This window comes from Anser anser (assembly GCF_964211835.1).
Source record: "Anser anser genome assembly, chromosome: 1".
NCBI classification, from domain to species: domain Eukaryota; kingdom Metazoa; phylum Chordata; class Aves; order Anseriformes; family Anatidae; genus Anser; species Anser anser.
Window position 1 is genome coordinate 130,467,718 of NC_139720.1, and position 16,562 is coordinate 130,484,279.

Sequence of the window (16,562 nt, forward strand, 5' to 3'; positions counted from 1 at the left end):
GAAGCCACCATCCCCAGTGGCTGCCCTGTCAAGGCCAATCTCTCCCTGGAGCTCTGTCTGTGCTGCTGTAACAGAACCTGGATGTTCATAGCCTCTGTAAGACACATTGACAAATAGCCCCATGTCATTTGCTTTGAAGCATTACTGTTCAGGTCACAAATTCCCCACCCATACACCTCCCAGATGTTTCAGCCACAGGTGCTAAAATGGGGGTTGTGTACATTAATTTTGCAATGACGCTTGTCTTCCAGTAAAGAAAGGAATGGTGGTCTTTGTTTTCTCTGCTTACTTTACTTCTGAACCTCTTTCCATGAGGTCAAAAATAAAAAATAATGAAAACAAGCATGTTATTTCTAGGTTTCAGTGGTGCAGGGGCTGCTTGAGGAGGGGATGGAAATCTGAATTTCCTATTTTAGAAATTTCTGGGTTTTGGGTCAGGGAGCAGAGACAAATAAGCTTATTTTCCATTCCTGCAAACAGTCCTGTTTCCATCCTCCTGAGCTGACTGACTCAGAACCAGCTCCTATCACTTAATATATTTAACCACTCCAGAAACAAACACCGAGTTTTCATGTTAACGTACATGCCTTCAACACATCACAGTACCATTCACAAATGTTCAAAAGGTAAAGAGTCACATTAACTCTAACAGCTGTCATGTCTTAATGTATTTGAGACTCATTCTGCCTGAAATGTGTGTACCTTTGTTGAACCCATGTCACTTCAGACACACGAGTGACACACTGACTTTTTCTACAGCTGCTGTGACCATCACAACATATAGTTGTTGCCTCTGCAACCTTGTAATCAACTTGATCTGCAATTTTACTGAGCAGACTTGATTTTTCAACAGTTACAAATTAAATTAACTGGTTCTTGAACACATTTTGTATGAGATTTGTGGCTAAACTGCACTTCAGCATAGTAAATCAGACACCTCTGAATCCTTTCATCCTGTGCCACACATTTCTAAAAATCTCATCCTGTACTTTTGTATTCAGAACTCTGTTAGATTTTAAATATGAAACACATCACATAAAGAAGACAAATTAGAATTATGGTCCTGATTCTGCAAAATTTTTATACGCATGTAATATTACTTATTTTATTTACATCGCTACTTCAATATTAGCAGGATATAAACCTGGATTTCTGTCAAGAAGACACAGCAATAATTCTTCAGACTTTGACACGGAAAGTGAACACTACAAATGTCCAATTATATAAAAGCATATACATTTACAGAAGAAAATCTTGCTAATAACAAAATAATAGTAACTTGGTTCCAACACAAAGAATGGTAAAGAAAGGAGATTTTCACTAAAGAATGTGATCTTTTCTGTATAATAACTATTTTTATGCACAGAGATGCACACAGACCCCTAGAGATACATGGAAGAAAAAAGAGCACAGTGTTAGAGAACGTCATGTCACGTCATTCTCTGCTATAGTGTGTGCACTGATATATAAGAGATATAAGCTTCACAAGGACCTGTAATCTCCCTAGACTTTCTTGTTCTGGGTTGCTTGTTTGTTTGGTTGCTTGAGAGAGGATGTGAAGGTCACGGTCTGCACAGAGAGGCTGTGTTAAGCCTTGCCTCAGTAGTGCTGATGTGGGAGTACGATGGATAGCAAGCTGATTAACCAGGGGCATGTTTTATATAAAGAAGGTCCACTGTTGCACAGCTAAGAATGGCTTCCTTTGCTTATTCTTTACTAAAAAGTATTAATTTGAAATTCACAGTAGGAAAACTCTGGTAAGAATTATCTGATGCCCTCAGTTATTTATTCTTTGCAATGATGAGAGTAAAGAACAGTTCATTCACAGGACAAGGACAGTATTTTCAAGTTTCTCCAGGGCCTGTTGACAACTGCAAATTATGGGGTTATTTTTGTCTTCATGTCCTTAATATTTAATGTCATGATGTCTCGTAAAGTTGCTAAATAGTAGCTTCTCAGTTGCATTCATATTCTAGAAACTTGGCTCAGACTTAAGACACTTAAGCAATATTCCAAGCCCAGTTGCTCCTGTGGCCAGGTCCTATAAAGTTCGTGTACACAGTGTTGCTCTTAGAGGAGTAGATCAAGAAAAGGTGATGAGCAGGAAGAGGAATTACAGGGAACTCAAAACCACACTAGTAAACCTGTCACTGTCTACCCACCAAGGAGCAGAATCAAGATCTAAATGAAGAGTACATGACTTACCTGCCTCGTGACAGTGACTAAGCAGGCACAGGAGATCATTCATACAGACTGACTTCAGTCAGAAGGTCTGATTTCCCTAAATTCCCTCAATAGGCTCTTGGTGATGGTACCTGAGAACAAGAGAATAAAACTAACTGTAGGTACTTTCAACCCCCACTTAGCCTGGTGAGTCATTCTCCCTATATCAGTTACAAAGAGATCTTGGGGGACTACTTCTGTGTATAGCTCTCAAAGTTTTAAGCACCATCCTCACCTAAGGCAGTGCTCCCATTTTACTTCAAGTATTTCTGAGTGAACAAGAAGGTAGGGCAGGGTCTTGAGACTGTTTGCTTCTCAATGTAAGTGCCACGCTTACTGTGAAATTTTAAAATTTGCCTTATGTAACTTGTATGCCTTTTTTTTCCTAATGAATTTTGACTGTGGAAATAGGAGGTAAAAATTCTTTTTTCAGTCTGAACGGTTACAGCCCTTCTGCTCAACATGGGCATTACAATGCAGAGTAGAGCACTGCAGACAAAAGGAGTCATTTGTCACACAAAGCAAATATTTGGGATGCACAAGAAATGAACCTGCACACATCAGTTTGTCACATTGTCTCAAGAGGCAGTCCATCTGTGAGTGTCTGCTCGGCACATGTGAGCCACAGGCAAATGTGAGAGAGGTCTGTCCACACTCCAAGAGAAGTGCTGTGCCAAGATGCTCTTTTAGGACTGGGTCTACAGTAATGTCTTATGTTTCTCAGCAAGCCTCACAGACCTGGTCAGCACCACAACAATCAGAGAAATACAGATTTTGGTTAGGTTTCAGCCCAGGCAAAGGTGGCTCATGCCCACCACTCACGTGCCATGTAAACGTCTCCTGAGGGCACGCCTGCCTCTGGGACAATCTGGTCCTTTCTGGTCCGTGTCTGTATTGCAGGGATTTGTCAAAGCAGCTTCTTTATCATGGTTTCGTAGTTTCAATGACATAGTTTCAAGAAGTTGATTGAAGGGGTCACTGAGTCAGATCCAAAGGTATTCTAACACCCAGCTCTCCTTTCAGTCTTGACTATATATTAGGAAGTGCTTTATATCCAGGCAACAGAGAAGGCCTTTCTACATTAGTTCCTGCCTGGCATATCAGAGAAGACACCTCTCTGATAACTTTTATTCCCTCATATTACCATGTAGTTATAGTCACGATCACTTGTCCCTAGTAACTACTGTGACATTTGGGAAGTGAGTCTGGCCTCGATATTTTTACAGTGACACAGGAGAACCTCTCCTTCTTCAGTTTGTCTGTGAATCTAAGTTGTCTTGTCTTTGACACTGAGTGAGGAGTCATCTTAAGTAACTCTATGTCTGAGACGGTGTGCAAGCAGCCCAGAGAGAGACAAGTCATGTGTGACATCCTGCAGCATCAACCCTGGCATTTGGATTAGACCCAGAGGTGATGGTAGGAACCCATTGTATACATTAACCTCAAAGGGCTATGTCACGCTCTCTCTTTTCATGCTCTTCAAGGCTGTACTGCAGCTCTAAGTCCATCAGTAAGTCAGTATTGTTGGGTAACTCATTTAAATAAATAAATATATATATATATATGTACTTAATAAGAATCCAAATCAAATAATACTGGGCAAATGGACCTTGACAAGAAATAAATTTATCCGTACAGCAGGACCTGTTTCTGAACCTATGTCTGTATTGTGAACCATATTTGACAGCTAAATTCCCTTGAGTTCATGTCAGACAATGCCTAGCCCTAGAAAAACTCCTCTGAGACTCCATAGCATGGTTACTTTTCAGAGAATAATATTAATCATATTTAGGTGAAAATCTCCGAGGGTTGGTTAAGGACAACATAGAAAATAATGACCAGTGAACTAAATATGGCATCAATAACATCCAAGAAGATCTGTATTAAAATCAACTTACATAATCCAGTAAACATGTCATTAGGAAAAGTGTAAAGCTATGAGGTCAAGTCCAGGCCTTGGCAGAGAGGTCTGCAATGTGCTCATAATTATTTGATTGTTCTGAACACGCAATTCATATTTACTTGTAGGACTTTGCCCCCAGGCCCTCAGCCATGAAATACATTCCCATTGTGCTGCTTGCTGGAGGATCACAGAACAAAAACAACAGCTTCTGCCTCAGGAAGCTCATAGTTCTACCACTGGGCAAGGTCGGACCAACAGGCAGATCAGATGCTCAAGGAAATGAGACAATGCTCATCTGCAAAATGGCCAGAAGAATCCATTGGGCAGCAGCTTTATTCTTGCCAGAAAATTCCTGGGCTCCAGAGCAGCAATCTGTAGAGGAAGAGGGGCAGCTTTATGGGTGTTCACAGCAGATATGATGTGAGTTTTAAGATTACACTTGACAGGTTATTATTCTCTATTATGCCTCTGTTTTTAACTGTCTGTAAAAAGGAGATAAGGTTACAGCTCCTCTTCAAAGACTGTGGTGGAGCCTGATCTCTTAGTGTTTGGATGATCACTGAGTAGAAAATTACAGAAGTTCTGAACCAACTACACACCTCATTTTTCAGAAGCAGGGGGTAAAAATAGTTTAGTTAGAGCAAAGTGTTGAAACATCCATCCACTCTATGCAGGTTTTGAGGGCACTCAGAATTATTTCAGTAATTATGTCTAGACAGAAATGTGCAAAATTAGTGAAGAAAATCTCCCACATCAAATTATTTAAGAATTTCATCTGTCTTGGGAAAGCATGAGATTTAGTGATTTTTGGCACAAGTGTTCCCTTCTTCCCATGAGCTATGACAGATATATATGACTTTATTGGAATTTCACGTGTTCTCATCTTCTTGGGATTCACAAGCATAGAAATCATCTTAACCAACTCTAGATGGCTAAAAAAACACTTGACTAAAGCTAAGCATGTCTGGGATACTGTAGTGTAACACAGACAGTATTAGCTACCCATGTTTATGCACCTGAATTGGGCCCTAGCTGTCTTAAGTGTCCAACACATCCCACTTACCAGAAGTTTCATCTGTTATATTGGATTACCCATTTTCTCTCACACTGTATGCAGATTGAATCATGTTCCTCTGCTCACAATATGAACTACCTATCTACTTATATTGCCAATGGAAGAGAAACTTGTTGATACTTCATCTTGATTCCATCAATAGTTCTTATTTCTTCTTTTCCTTATGAAACTTTCTGGAAGTTATTCTGTTCTTATTTTAATAAATATTAATAGAAGCAGAATATGTAATACTACATAGGAAACACACCTACTGTAACTTTTCAGTTTAACACTTAAGATATTATTGTGCAGGACTGTTTCAGAATTGTGCATAAAAAGAAGAGCAGGAAACCAAATCTGATCACTCATAATGACCACGAGCACAAGTATTTAGGACTGTCCAGACAGCTGGCATTATTTTCTCTGCAAATCTATTTATATTATGACAAACATGACAGTACATTTTAGCTTTAAATCACTGTACAGGGATGTAGGCAGCTGTGGTGCAGAGAGGTGAATAATATAATAACTAGTCCACAAATAATCCAGCCTGCCAAATGCTGGTGTCAAACCTCAGAGTTTGGAAATGCGCTTCACAACAGCATGTAGGAAAATCACTTTTTCTCTGAAGGTTATCCAAGCACTTCTGCAGCCCCACTCTGGAAATCATGACAATGAAGTTTCTTTCCAGACGGCTGGTGCTTCTCAATTTTATCTGCGGAGAAAAGGCAGAAATATTTCTATCTTCAAATTCATGGATGAAGCCAAAACATAACCAGAAGTTAAATGCAGTAATAAAGCTCACTAATTCTTATTTTAGAAAAACTATATTATTATTATTATTATTATTATTATTATTATTATTATTATTATTATCTGAATAAACATCAGGCTAATGATAACGGTCTGAGACACAATGCCTGGCACACTAATGCTGCTACTGAATTTGGGCACAAAATAAGGGACCAAGAACCCACTGCCAAGGTCGTTTTATTGTATGCAAACACATTCCTAACTAGCCTGTCAACTGATAAATGCAAAGGAAGATATGGTAACACTTCCTTTGATGTTTTTTAACTTCTTTTCCCCTTACATCTGTAAAATGTCAAGCAGATTGTAGGAGCCACTAAATTCTACTTTCACTAAGCTGCTCTTGTTTCCATAGCAGTTAAGTTTCCCAGCTGTGTGGCAGGAGGATGCTTATATTCTCTGCTCCCTTACTCTTGCTTTGAGATCACTTATAAAGATGTTGACTTGAGGCACATGTAGAAGAGAATCAAGTTATATCAGTTCTGAATGGGGTCTGGCTGTCATGCTCATCGAGGCAATTAAATGAGGTGCTATTTCTTTCCTTAAAATTAGGTGGCATTTCTGAAGCTTGAACGATATCCAGGCACAGTCTCTCCATGGTTTTCAGACATCAGACAATTCCTGACATGGCTCTGAATATTTACTGCCTCTTCAATAAACTGGTTTAAAGTCCTGCATGCACTGTAGTGTACTGAAGGCTTGTATTCACTTGAGCTTGTTTTAAAAAGTGTATTTTAACTTCTTACCTGAAACTTAGAATAATAGTATGTATTCTGATTTAAATTAATCTTAAGAGTCCTTCTAAAGTGTCAAAAACATTTTTAACCACATTTGAAGGTCCCACTCACTTAAATTTGTCCAAAGTTTACAGGGGGAAAAAAAAAAAAAAAGGAATGCAGGAAAATTATTGAGTAGATAAGTTGTCATCCCTATCAAGAGTCATTTATACTGTTGGCAGCAACTCCAGTTTTAAAAATGACATTTACAGAACCAGGAGCCAGTACTTTCTTTTCAAAGATCTCTCTCACATCTAAAACTTTTCAGGTACTAATACAAAAGTATTCAACAGCCCCTGAATCAAGGGTCACGTATTCAAAGTTTCTTGTTTGCTTTTATATTCAGATATAAGTATGTCTTTGTAAAGTAACCAGATGGCATAACTGAATGAAAAGAATTCCAGAACTGATGGATTATTTGGTGTCCAGCTACCTCACTAAGCAGAGAATATGGCCTAATGTGTCTTTTCTTCCTTATCTCTCAGAAAGCTTAAAACTAGAATTTATGCCAGGATAGACATTTTTCTATCTGCTGTATGAACAGACCATTCTGTTATTTTTGCAGTTCGTGAGTACTGAGCTGCTGGCAATGAAACAGGAAATTCAAAACTATTTCTGCATTGAAGAAAAGGGAGAAAATAGTAAGTGCAAGTACAGGAATAAACACAATAATGTCAAAGTCTGGTGTTTATATTTTTTAAAATATCCTTAATTTGCAAGGTAACTTTCAAGAAAATTCAAGTGCACTGTAAGCATTTACAGGTAACTAATAAACTAACTTTATTAGCTTATTAGCAAAAAGAGGCTTCTGCTATTTCACAAAGGAAAATGGCTTTGAGCACAAGTCACAGTTTGTTTTTGTGATTAAAAGCTGGGCAGATGACTGCACACAGAAGTAACCACAACTTGCATGCAAGAATTAGGAAAGACTGCTAATGGAGTTTGTGACCCTTCATGCTTGTTGTTTAACCATTTTAAGCACACCATTTCAAACCAAAAAGCAGTTATAAAAAATAAATATATCAGACTACAAAGCCAGTCCATCAAACTCCATGATATCATTCTTGTTTGCACCAACCTTAGCTGTTGATTTTAGCCACACCTCAAACTTTTAAAGACTTCACTTCTTGTTACTTTTTGGCCACAATCTCAGTGTTATCTTTTGGTAAATTAGGTTATTTTCCACCCTCCACCAGCACAGAAGTTGCAACAGAACTTGGATGCTAAAAGGTATGACTTTTCCTATGCTTTAGAAACAGTGAGAGGAGCTCTCAAAATACACCTATCATGAAGTCATTGTGGTTCTTCTTCCCCATCGTAAAGTTCCCTTCCACAGACATCCTGCCAAAGGCATTGCTTTTAGCCCTTACAAAAGGCTTCAAGAAAAAGACAGAGTGCACATTGTTTCCCCCAAACAGGGCTCTTCTTTACTATTACAAACTAATTAAGACAGAATCAGAGTCAATAATATGATTCACTGGACCATACAAAATAACATCTAAGTTAGAGGAGGAGTAGCAGGCAAACATGAGGTTCTCCATTAAACTTGGGACTCACTCTACTCACAGTCTCTAATTTGTAAATGGGCTTATTCAAGCCTCTCTCAAGTCTGTCTAACATGAACATTTGGTATTGGTTCAACATGAATTGGGGACCTTTCAACAATTCAAGATTTAAATAATAAATGGCAAACTTGTCACTAGCTTTCATTTTTCTTAGGTGACGTTATTCATGTGTCATGTTTCTAATTTACACAGTGTATCCACAACCTGCACAATGATGGAGACAAGTCATGAGTTCCTCCTTAAATTAAACCTCAGAATGGAGTTTAAGCTTTTTTTTTTTTCTCATTAAAAAAGAGAAAATTCTTCCTCTATATCTTTTGGAGCACAGAAGATATTTCTGCAATAGAACAATAAAAGTGGATTTTTCAAGAAAAAGTATAGGAGAAGCATGAAATGAGAAGTGATGGGAAAATCTCAGCTCACTTTGTTTTCATTGGAAGGCACTATTCTGTTGGAACAGAGAAATGTCAGGGAAATACGTCGTCTTGTAAATACATCAAGTTTTTTAAAAGCTAAGTGCATACCTTGGTTTTGTCATTTCACTTCAACAATGCCATTGTGTGGCTACCAGGTAAAAATATTTCTTCAACAGGATCATTTCATCAGCTCCATTAAAATGCTAATTTTTGCATACATTATTTAGTATTTCATTCTTATATTTGCAAAGACCCATTAACTGTGTCAATATTTTATTTAGTGTTTGCAATCAGGAAGTGTGCCACAGTCTCCCAGACAACTGCTAGACCATGGCTTAGACTGTACCCTAAGTAGAGAACAGACCAGAACACCCTATGTTCTCGAACCTATCTGCATACAATTTACCACCCATGCTTGGCTAACTTGGTGTTTCAAGGAACAGCAAAGAAGTGCCCATTGATACTCTAATTGGAATAGTTGTCCTTAGTATCCTAACACAACCTATTGAATTTCCTTATGATGATTTGGGCCTTGGGTCTGAAGAGGCCATGGGTAGTTTGGATTATAAACAGGAACCAAATAAAATATCAAATCTTAAAATTTCTGGGTGCAATGCACTACAGTTGATTAGTTGCATGGTTTTGTTTAGAAAATTCAATCTACAAGGTTATCTACAGGGAACACTTCACTTTGGGAGAACTGATAGGTGCATGCGAGAGACTCCTGATTACACTGGAGATGTTGGGTTTGAGACCATGAAGCAACTAGCCTTTAAGGTTCTTGTACATTTAAAACAAGAATGGGCATTGTCAGGGGCAGCCTCATCCCATGCAGGGCTGAGGGGTGAGAGCCCACATGGCCCCATGATGCCACCGGGGCTCTGACAGACGTACTTGTTAACTTAATCTGTGCTGGGAAATAAACTGTAAGTATATATTAAAGGCTAAGATCGTGTTGCTTTCACCAAAACAACTATAACAAATTTGGTTCAGCTTTTACAAAAAAGTAAAATTTCCTGAAAAATTAGATTTTCTTCTGCTTCATAGATATTAGCCTTATGAAATTCCTGTCCCTCTTTTTATCCGCAGTAACAATGGGAACCAGCAGAAATGCCAAGAACAGTACATAGGTTTTGGGACTTCGTATCTTTGTGTCCTGGCATTATATAGCTATTATTAAAGAAAGTGTATAAAAAGATTTTCCATGATACCTCACTTGTCATAAATATGAAGGGATGGTCTTTTACATCTTGGTTGAAATAAACATTCCATATAAAGTGAAAGATGATAGAATAGGACTGCTTGCTTCTACAGAACCAAGGTTAAATTTTCCTCCCTTACCTGAATTCTCAAGGAAAAGAAGTAGTCGGGGAGGTTGGCAGAGTCCATCCCCCAGCTTTATTATTTCAGAGGAAAACCCAGAGCTCCCATGGGCACTGGAGCCTCCTCTGGGCTGCGAAGTCAGCGGGAAATTATAGACCACTGTGCATCAGCCAGTTAGTGCTACTCAGAGAAGCTTTATCTGTCTTTTTTCTCTTTTGGATATCACTTGAAAGTGCAAAGGGAACATGAAGGCTAAGTGAGAGCTCACTTCAACTCTGTACCCCAATCTTTTCTCACTCACTTCACTGGCAGTTTGGCAGAATAGATGTGAAGTAGCTTCAAGTAGGAGATTACAGTTAGTCTGCAGAGTGGGATGCCTGCAAGTGTTCCTGCACACTCAGGACCTGCTGGACCACACCTGAACACTGAGTTATGTCACCCAAAACATATAGAACAGATTGTTGTCTCATTTCCGAAACACTTGGAAAAGGCATTTGTACTTGTGCTACTTACCACCTACCCTCAACCTAAAAAAAATCCTGTTAGTTTTTGTTGACAAACTTCTGTAATCACCATTGAATAGCAGAGAAATAAAAAAGGGGATAAAGAAGTCCATCACCTCTGCAAAACTAATTCAGCTCAGAATCAGTTTCTAAAGGGAAAGTACAGGGATTTCTTTTCACAACTGTCAATCTGACAAACTTGCCATTTGGTTGCACTCTGCTTGAAAACAGAGTCACAGCAGCAGACCAGAAAAACAGTATTAAGAACTTGGTTATAGTCTGTAATGCCAGATAGTACTGGTAATCATGGTTTTACAAATTTCTTAGTCCAGGGAGAAATAGAAAGATATGCTAGATACTTTTGCTGGCTTTGGTTCTTGATTTTTGTGCGCAGTGTCCTGAATATAGGCTGTGACTGTTCCAGGATAATGAACAGGATTACCACTTGGTCTCTGTCCCAAAGTGACTTTTGAGACAGAGCTGCATTCTGGAAGCCTTTGTTGAACCGTCTTTATTCCAGCAAGGAGTATGTGAGCAAATAAAACAAACTTACACATCAAATATACTTGGTAACATTGCTTACTTTTCCTCCTCTAGGACATCAAACTAGCTGGCATGAATATCTGCAACTGCACATTAGAAACTAATAGAAAAGTGGGAAAATGGGACATATTTGTCAAATTGATGTGATCAATCCATCCAAAAAAAAAGCTAAAATATTTATTCCTTTGTTGAAAATTCGTACAAGGATGTCTATTACCTGAATCTAATCTCTTTTCAAAAATTCTTTTACAAAACTATCATAAAAAATCAATCAATTTCTAGGAATGTCTGCCAGTGACAGAGAATTCTACTATTTCAAATTTAATTAGAGAGGACTGAACTCTGTGGCAACAGGTCTGAAGATATTTGCATCACGAGAGGCAAACTGAGTTCTCTTTGAGATAACATCTTCTGAATTTGTCACAACAGCTACAAGATAAAGTAAGAAATGTACAGTAAAGATAGAAGTATGCATGCTTTCAGACTCGGTATCTTGCTAAAGGTTATTCTGTTGTACTAAGGAACCTGTAGGCTAAAGTAGATTACACAGATTATGAAATATTGTTACAAGACAAGGGAAACTACTAACAACTAAGTAGTGTTTAGGCAAACAGAGCAAAAGATTGCAAGTATTGATGTATCTGAATTTTCATATTTCAAACTCTAGGGTTTATGGATGAAGCTGCAAAAGTTTAACACAGATCAGTTCAGTGGTACAAATCTTATCCTGTTTCTGTATTGATGTTTCTAATACTTTTAAGCAGAGCCAATAGTAGACCCACAAGTGTATTCTCTTGATTATACTTCATGACATATGCTAACGAATTACTGCAGAATAATATTTTAGCTTTAGCCCTTACAATTACAATTTGTTTCCATCCAGGGCCTGTGTTGACTTTTGGCACTGATTTTCCATTGTGGTACCTTGCACTCCACAGTGGTAGGCACTACAAACAACTAACTTTTGTAATGGGAACATCATGATTTTTACAACACCAGAAGAGATTTTAAATGCTTACAGTGTATTGCTGCTTGTGCGGCATGTTTGGGTGGACAGCACTAACAATCTTTATGAAGAAGAAAATTGGCTCCCACAGACACTTCTCTTGGCAGACAGCAAGAAGTTTCACATTAACAGGTTCTCCAGTCACACAGTTTCTCCATGTATTCTGAAGAACAGAGTAAGAAAAGTCCTTTAAATTCATATTTATTTATTTATTTTTAGAGAACTGCCCTGACGTACAATGCAGAGAACAAAATGAGTTCCACATCTGCTGCAGGGCGTGCTATGAGGCTCAGTCTCCCTGAAGCCCACCCCACTGTGAAGTGCTCGCACCAGGCAAGGAAGCATGGGGAGAGCTGCCACTCTCTGCCTAGGAATACATGAGCGCGTGAGACAAGGTGTGACCATGCTCATCGAGTCAGAATATTACTTTTGAGAGAATGAGAGAAGAAAGTCCTCATGTCTCATTAACTGAGGGATAGCTACTAAGGCTGTGTCACCCAGTGAAAGTTGTAGAAGTCTTCTAACAAATTAAGGGGAGAGACTTTTATCTACTTTTATCCTACTGTTCCCTCCTGCAGTGTCTCTGAGTTGCTCACAGGCATAGCATACTATTCCAGCTGGTCTTCTCCACTGTCAATCAGCAACTTTCACCCAGGCACACTAGCCAAACTCACTGGAGTGACTCCTATTACCAGGCTCCTGAGCAAATGCAGCTGGCACTAACATACTTGCGGGCAGCAGGCAGATGATTAGATAGCTGTAGATGATTAAGTTTCGATCACATCACCTCCCTGTGTACCTCCTGCTGTTCCTCTGCTTGAGATTAATGCCTCAGTAACAGAGCTGCTTCACTCAGTGTATGGCTCAGTGGGAGAGTTTACACCTGGAGTGTATTGCTGCAGTGTAGATAAACATTCCCACACAGCCCATAGCCTCACACCTGAAAAACTATTTTGTCTTGTCCCTAGTGGGCTTGTGCTAGAGAAGGTGGATTTGGGAACTCTGGTCATCTGCTTTCAACTTTAAATCATTTTATTTGAGACCCTGGGGGCATTTAAGGATGGGGTTTTCTGTTTGTTAGCTTCCCCAAGAAGTGAATAATTACCCTATCTACAATTATAGTGCAGATTTGCTGTTACCATACTCAGCTTTGGCAGGTTTGCCTCTGCAGCTGTTCTCCATTAAGTCAGGAAACACTCTGTAACCAAGACTCCCAACATGTAACTGACCTCCTAAGGCTCATCCAATAAGAAGCAGCAGTATCACTTATCAGTAGGTGCCAGAGTATTTAGATTTCTTGTTCATAAGCTTACAAAGAAAACACAGCCAATTCGGGCAGAGAAAAGACTGCAGAAGTGGGTGTTTCTTGAACTCTTCTTTTATACGGACCCACTGATCTCCTTAAAATCCCATGACAAATTCCAGTCTTGTTCCAAGTTTTGTTCTCATCACTGGTCTCCCATGCCAGTAGGTTTCTTATTAAAATGGAGGAGGAAAAAGATGGTTGGGAAGGGAAGGAGATAATACGGTGTGCAAGAGCAGATTTTAGCCTGACTGCATTTTAGCACTCTCAAACCTGCATATTTAACTTGTTCCGTTAATTGCTTATTGGCATAGTTGGCACACTGAAACAGCTTTTTCTGTGTGATCACCCTGCACTCGCCGTACTACAATCCCAATGACACATGAAATCACATGCCCATAACTTTAGATATTTGCCATCAAGGAGCTACACAGACTGAGAAAATCTCTAATTATAGCTGCTTCTTTGGCAGAAACTTTTCTCTCTCAGCTTTGCATACTGAAACAACTTAGTCGACCACCAAACAGCAGAAAGGAAGCAGCAATGTGAAGCTGAGGTGTGTAAACTGAGGCAGCCAGGGCCACGCCGCTCTCAGAAACAAGGAGGGAGAGGAGGCCCTGCATCTGACAAGGCCACTTCTGCACTTTGGGCTGGGCAGTGTCCCTCACCGAGGTATCGTATTCTTCTGATGAGTTCAATGAAAATACTGCATGTAAGTGGAAATGTGTTTTCTAAACCAGAGGCTGGGGAGGGGGCCAGGGGGGAGGGAATTAATATCTCTAGTTCCTGTTCCTGAGATCATCTGGAAACATAAATATGGCAGTAAACAACATGGCAGTGAGCCTTACAGAGCACATTTGTACATTGCTATTTCACTGGAGACACGGTGGCAATTTCTCTCATCACCAGAGGGTCATCTGCCTACATCTGGGTAGCTACCAGGTGCCATCCCCCCACTGCCTTTCTCAGCATTCACTCATATCTGCCCGCATATAATCACCATAATTAGGCCATGTTAAATAAAAAGTCAATGACGGCTGTTTCAACATGTCTCTTTTTGGCTGCATAGGGTACCATTTTATTCAGAAAGAGACCCTCTAGCAGCTGTATTTTGAGTTTCAGGCTCCCCAAGGAGGAAGAAGACAGAGACAGAACCTTCAGGCCTTGGCATGGCGGCCATTTCTACAGTGACTGGGCAGGCCACTGCAACGTGCTGGAGTAGAAAGCAGTACCTTATCTGCCCTCAGCAGCTTTTTTCATCAAAATCTATTCACAGGTAAAAAAAAGTTCTTGGCGATTGCCTTGTGGAGTGCTGGGGAGAGCCTGGCCTTACTGTGCAGCTTGCAGTTTTCAGGCAGAACACACAGCAAGGCCCTAACAGCTTGTGGAAGTGAAGAAATGAACAATCTCCCCTCTCCTCCACCTCAATCCTTTTTTTTTCTTTTTTTTTTTTTTTTTTCATCCCACAGCTACAGCACTGGTCAAAGACTCCACATCAGTGCCTCTTAGAAAGTAATACCGACAGAAAGCAGTTTCATGAGCCTTTCAGTGCCTTGCTGGAGCATGCATTGTCAATGGTGCTGCACTGTGCAGTGTTGCACCCCTCACCATGCAGCTGAAGGAAGAGCCATTTTAATTACATGTCAACACCGTGGGGCTGCCATGGCTCTGACGTTATCTGGCCACAGCCACCCTGATCCATCTGGATGCTGAGCATGTGTCGTGTACCCTTTCCCCAGCAGCATGTTAATAAAGTGTCAAGGAGAGCTGCGGTTGATCAGTAAATGGTGACCACTCAAGGTCAAGGCCAAAATCCAAAGGACCGTTTAACAAAAACATTGTCTGAGTAAAAAGCTAAGCCCTTGAGTCTTCAAAGAACATTCTGCATTTCATCCCTCCTCAGGGATGTTCTCAGGCTAGCCATGAAAGATGGAAAGAGCCAGCTAGTCCTTTTGTGTAGAAGACCACACATCTGACATGAGTACTCACAATGTTGAACTTTTCAAACACCAAAAAGTTTCCCAGTAGTTTTCTCAAGTGGACAATGTTTTGTTTCTATGCAGCATGATCAAATAGCACATCCATATAGCATAGCATAAAAATAAGCATTTTTATCTACATATGCTTCTAAGAGGGATTCTGGAGTGGGTTTCTTTTTGTTTGTTTTTTTTTGTTTGTTTGTTTGTTTTAGATATAATCTTAGAAATATTTTCTTTCACTTTTTATGACAGGTAAATAAATCAACATGACAATATAAATTATATCAAAGCTATTCTATCCTGCCAGATATAATATTCTTGGGTGCCATGGGATCCTCAAAGCTGTCATTGACACTTTTCCCTGCAGAGTTCACACAAGGTTCAGAATTCATTAAATCTGTGTAAACTGGATGAAACTATATCTCTACTTAGAATAGAAGCATCTCTGCTCCTCATTTTAGTGGTTCAGCTGTAATCCTGGCCTTGTGGCCAGACATGCCAAGAAAGGTTCCAGTCCTTGGCATGCTTACCTCGGTTATGCACTTCACTTAATTACTTAGGCTAATGCTTTCCAGCCAAAAAACAGTGGAGGAAGCATTAGAAAAATGAGAAACGTATTCCAAATGATACAGAAAAAAAATACCTACTTTGGCAAATATTTTTCTTATTTTATTATTTTTATTTTATTTTATTTTATTTTATTTTATTTTATTTTATTTTATTTTATTTTATTATTTATTTACTGGGGAGTGGGGTGGGTGGTGGAAATTCAAACAGTTCTTTTTTACCAAATGCTGAACACATAAAGATTTAGGCTGACATAGCTCTTTGCTTCTTCTACCCCATCAGCTCTTTCCCAGATCCTTTTCTTTGTGGTAGTGTGACACCACGGGTGGAGTTCATCTTATGTATGTGGTGCCAATATGCACAACTAGGCACCCTTGACTCCCTGTACATTCATTGGAAAGCAAGGAGTCCCTATTTCTCTCTGTTGACTGTGAAAGCATCCTAATATGACAGTCTTAGAGGCAGGCATCTATGCTTGCTAATATCAAAAGCTAGGTTAGTCAATACTCATGCTGTGAAATACAAGGCAGCAGTTCACTAGTTAGCAGTCCACACAGCCATAGCAAACTGCCTGCACACAGAGAGCGGGGC

General features: G+C 39.5%; 1 long non-coding RNA gene across 2 annotated transcripts; it reads left to right on the forward strand.

Moving 5' to 3' along the window:
- The first annotated feature begins 13,401 nt into the window (after positions 1-13,401).
- Positions 13,402-16,025, forward strand: LOC310892263. 2 transcript variants are annotated; one of them, XR_014577997.1, is made up of 4 exons: positions 13,402-13,477; positions 13,898-14,137; positions 14,548-14,701; positions 14,895-16,025. It is a non-coding gene; the product is annotated as an uncharacterized lncRNA (long non-coding RNA). The 2 variants fall into 2 exon arrangements; XR_014577998.1 differs by having other exon boundaries at positions 13,898-14,097.
- The last annotated feature ends 537 nt before the right edge of the window (positions 16,026-16,562 follow it).